Raw genomic sequence first — 4,967 nt, 5'->3', positions numbered from 1 at the left:
AGCTCCTTCACCTGTCTAGCAGCTCCCCCCTCCCAGTCCCCTTTCCCATTCCTTGTTAGCAGCTCCTGCCATCTGGACTAGCAGCTCCTTCCATGCTGTGTCTAGCAAGCTCCTTCCATCTGGTCTAGCAGCTCCTTCCGTCTGGTCTAAACAGCTCCTTCCATCTGGTTCTAGCAGCACGCCTTACCATCTAGTGCTAGCAGCTCCTTCCATCTGGTCTAGCAGCAGCTCCTTCCGTCTGGTCTAGGCAGCTCCTCCAGTCTGGTTAGCCTCTTCCATCTGGGTCTAGCAGCTCTCCACTGTCTAGCAGCTCCTTCCATCTGGTCTAGCAGCATCCTTCCGTACTGGTCTAGCAGCTCCTTCCATCTGGTCTAGCAGCTCCTTCCTCTGCGTCTAGCAGCTCCTTCCATCTGGTCTAGCAGCTCCTATCCGGTCTGGTTCTAGCAAGCTCCTTCCATCTGGCGCTAGCAGCTCCTTCCATCTGGTCTAGCAGCCTCCTTCCATCTGGTCTATGCAGCTCCTTCCATCTGGTCTTAGCAGCTCCTTCCATCTGTCTAGCAGTTGAAATACACCAACTGATGAAGAAAGGATTAATCTGGACCAGCACTGTAGTAGCACTACAGAGTGAAAATGCACTGACTGAAGACAGCAGGAAACAGTCTAACCATGTGAACCTCTCTTTTGTCCCAGCTTTCCCTTGGTCATTGGCTGTTTGGCCCGAATCGCTGACATCTCTCCTGGAAAACATGTATTTTTTGAAAAGGACATTGTAATTAAGAATACGTCCATATCTATGTAAGGTATAGGCATACCGGTCAGGTTTTCTTCATAGGATTTTTCAGACGACTCTTCTCTCTCAGAGTCGTTCTCTGATGAACAAGAGTCTGCAGCCTCATTATTTTCAGCCATATTTCTAAAAGATAGCCAAAAGAAGAATGCTAAATTGAGGCAAGCTAAATCTGCTCAAAACAAAACCTTTGTTTTTATTGTCAGTGTAAACTTTTTGCCATTAAACTAAACACTGGGGGTAAACTTACCACTGGGACTGATGGTTATTTGATCCAGAGTTTTCCCCTTGAACTCTGCCAATCTGCCCTGTTCACACGCCATCAGTATTTTACTTATTTTTCTACCGTCGTTCCCTCTGGAAGACGGTAGAACTTTCGATGAATCCGAATGTCGTGACCCAAGAAGTCAGCAAACTGGTCCTGTTCTGTATCATTGAGATTTAACACTCTGGAGAGGGTGGCAAMCTGTTTTYGTAGTTTAGTTGATGACAATKCTTCAGRTAACTTGGCACCACATTGTTTGGCATAGGCGCGGATGCAGTCATTCCCCCGAAAATGTGTATCATATCCTGGCCTGGCAAATAAGTAGATATTTCCTTCGCTCACTCCACATGAGCACCGCTCACTTTACATGTACATTTTTTCACTCAATGCCAAGATGTATCTGTCTTGTTTTACTGCATGGGCTACATCATCTTGAGCCATGTTACTCACAAGTTTCCATACCTTTTCACTCAGTCCTTTAGACTGAGTGAAAAGCAACTGGTTGAGCATTAGCACAGAGTGCCTGTATTCTGGTTTTGCCAGGCATCTTCCAAATTAAAAATCAAAAAGCGTAGTTGCCATGAGGTGACACCTATTTGGCCAAACATGCCATCACAAATAGATTTCACGTTTAAAAGAAGCCAACATGGGCACAGGCAAAACAATAAGCTAGATAGTTTCCGGGGGTGAAAATATGGTGCCTTTGGTCATCACTTTGTTCTGTTTACAATGGGCTACACGAAAAAACCCCTTTTCCTTACATTTAAAGTAGACCCTTGAAATATGTTGTAGACTGCACAGAATAATCCCCTTATATGCGGAAGGAGATAACAGCTAAGAAAGTCTCCTAGGCTTTTGATCTCATTTGCAAGACCGTAAGAGGCAGTAGCTACTTCTATTTCATCCCCATTGAATAATTTACCGTTGGTAAAAATAGTGGGCCAATTCTGGATTGCGGTGTGCTCGCGCGAAAAGACAGACAAGGAGATGCTTATTATCTGGTGCTTACTTTCTTTGGTATCCAAATACCTACTTCTGAGTTAACAGTCTACAAGCCAGATGTTCACTTTGCTAGTTGACATTGGGGACGGAAACTAGTACATCTCTTATAAGTATTTGCATATTGAATTTCTTTCTTGAGTTCTGATTTCTGGATTAAATTTAAAATAATATCATAATTAAGAGCTGCTTTATAACATATCTGAAGGCAACTTCTGCATAACTCTAGCTAGTCTTCTAATGAATAAGTGATTCCTATCTCTCTGACTCCTGCCACTAATATATTATAATACATGGAGACATGTCAATCAACCTCAATGGAGACAATAACATCAACGGTGTTTACTGCTGTGATGTCCACCCCATTAGTCTTTGGATTACTGAAAAATAATCAGAATCTGATACGTTCCAACATGAAATAGCATGCCTGATGCCCTAGGACATGAAATCATCTCCAGCTTTTGTTCAAACGCAAATAAGGTCATATTGAGTATCATGGTCTCGTGATCCAAGCAGAGCTGAATGGTTCAACAATGTAGTTAAGAAGAAACATACAATATTAGGAATAAACTAGACCAGATAAGACACAAGAATATATTAGGACACCGAGCGCAATTATTCAAATTAGTTGACGACTGAGTGAACTCCGTTCTAAACTATGATTTTGTTTATATAACGGATGAGTGAAATCGGATGAAAAGGCAGACTTGCCATCTGTATTGATAACTATCACAAAAGCTGATTCACACGCTGTTGAATGACACTAAATCATACTTACGTATACGCAATAGGTCTGTTCTGATCAGACAAGGATGACACAGCTGGATCATCCGAACACAGGGACTATCGACCCAGAGAAGTACTTAGCGACAGAACACTATCAGAAAAAGGATACTGGCAAGCCTCAGAAAAAAAAAGTTACTGGCAGGCCTCAGAGGATACAATGGAAGCCATCAGAGGTAAACTGAGAAGGACCATCTAAGGTACTTAGGCAAGCCTCAAAGAACAACACAGGTACAGGGCAGCAACTTCAGTGGTTAACTTTGCAGCCTCAAGAAGATAACTGCAAGCCTCAGACAGTACTGGCAGCCTTTCAGTGGTAACTGGCGCCCTCAGTGTACTGGCAGCCAGCAGCGGTTACTGGCAGCACTTCAGCAGAAATTACATGAAGCAAGCCATAGCAGAGAAAGGTACCTGGCAGCCTACAGAAGGATACTGGAGCCTCAAACTGCAGCTCAGGTACCTGGCAGCCTCAGAGCGTACTGGTCAGCACTCAGAGGACTAGGCGCCTCAGTAAGGTACTGGCAGCCTCAGAGGTACTGGAGCCAAGGCATAGCAACGAGGTACTGGCAGCCTAACAGGGTACTGGAGCCAGATATGGCAGCCTCAGTAGGTACTGAGCCAAGACGGACCCAGTCTTCAGATTGGACTCCAGAGTACTGGCAAGCATCAGTCTCGCTCAGTATGGGCAGACCTCAGAAGGTACTGGCAGCCTCAGAGGTACTGCAGCCTGCAGAACACGGTACTGGCAGCCTCAGAGAGGTACTGGCAGCCCTCAGAGTGTACTGGCAGCCTCGGTGTCTGAACAATCTAAGAATCACAATAAAATGATATTAGTCATGTGCAAATTAGGCAATAGGACATGATAACGATTCAACCATCCCCAGTATCCTCATTCTAAACAACTGACAAACCTGATCTTCAGGATTTATCATATCCTTTTCAAATCTGGCCTCACAAGTTGAATGATGCTTCTTTAGAGTTTCCATGCGCCTTCTTAGCCTCTGCAGTGCCTTTGTAAAGGAAGACAAAAAAAATAGTTGAGACTTAATAGAATGACAAGATTGCTCAGCACACAACAGGGGATGGCTGGGGGACACCAATGACTGTTATCATTGACTAATAGAGGTCCAACAAACATCTATTACAATTTCTGTTTTTTAAAACTACTTTCAATGTAAAAAAGCAAGTATAGCATAACATAAGCCCTTTATGCAAGTTCCTGGATGCAACTAAAGCTGAATCTGCTTTTATGGATGGACTAAAAGAGAATCAGTATGAGTGGTTTGGCTAAAGCAAGGCAAGCGTACTCTAAATACTAGACAAATCAGAAAACACTAGGCTACGCCTTAAAACATACCGCATTGGTTACTTTGTAGGTTCCTGGACTCTTATCTTCCATTATGTTTTCGATCTTAAAAAATATGTGTAAGAAATAGGTATTTGGTTAAAGAATCTGCCAATATATGTATATATTTTTTCAAGACAGTGAATTGTTACAGTCCTACCAAATTTGACACTTTCCACAACCCTTATTCTTGTTTCACTCTTTTGTGTGCAAAAAAAGAAAGAAATAGGAACCGCACCACGCCCCTCCCCCCACCCAAACTAATGTCCATGGTTTTCAATAAAACAAATCTGGTCACTCATTTCTTAATTAGTTTAACATATTTCTTATTTTCATCTGAATTATTTCAATGTAAAAAAATGTATTTGGGTAAGAAAGGGCTATAAAAAACGGGCGCAACTTCAATACATTAATTTAATGAGGGGATTTAAATATTTTAACACACATGCAGGCTTACGACTTGACAAAACAGATGAAAAGGAACTGGCTTTTCTTGCTAGCTTGTTACACTATAGCAATATTATTTTCCAATGCATGTAACATTGTGTTAACCACAATCATGTATTCTGAATCAAAGACACGTTTACCAATTATGCTAAACTTATTAGCTAGCTTCTACTGCCTCAGAAACCCGGATCCGGGAGCACCCCCCACCCCCCCCACACTGATTAGCATAGCTAGCATAGCTTCACAAGTAAATAGTAGCATCTAAATATCATTAAATCACAAGTCCAAGACACCAGATGAAAGATACAGATCTTGTGAATAAACCCATCATTTCTGTTTTT

At 42.4% G+C, this 4,967-nt stretch overlaps 1 long non-coding RNA gene across 1 annotated transcript; it reads right to left on the bottom strand.

The window, feature by feature from the left end:
• Positions 1-669: 669 nt before the first annotated feature.
• Positions 670-1,406, bottom strand: LOC139026254 (uncharacterized). Its single transcript, XR_011478003.1, has 3 exons — positions 1,034-1,406; positions 813-913; positions 670-737 (listed from the first exon to the last, which is right to left on the bottom strand). It is a non-coding gene; the product is annotated as an uncharacterized lncRNA (long non-coding RNA).
• Between the last annotated feature and the right edge of the window lie 3,561 nt (positions 1,407-4,967).

This window comes from Salvelinus sp. IW2-2015, unplaced genomic scaffold, assembly GCF_002910315.2.
Source record: "Salvelinus sp. IW2-2015 unplaced genomic scaffold, ASM291031v2 Un_scaffold4222, whole genome shotgun sequence".
NCBI lineage: Eukaryota > Metazoa > Chordata > Actinopteri > Salmoniformes > Salmonidae > Salvelinus > Salvelinus sp. IW2-2015.
The sequence above is the reverse complement of the archived record's forward strand: the minus strand, read 5'-3'. Positions and strand labels throughout refer to the sequence as shown.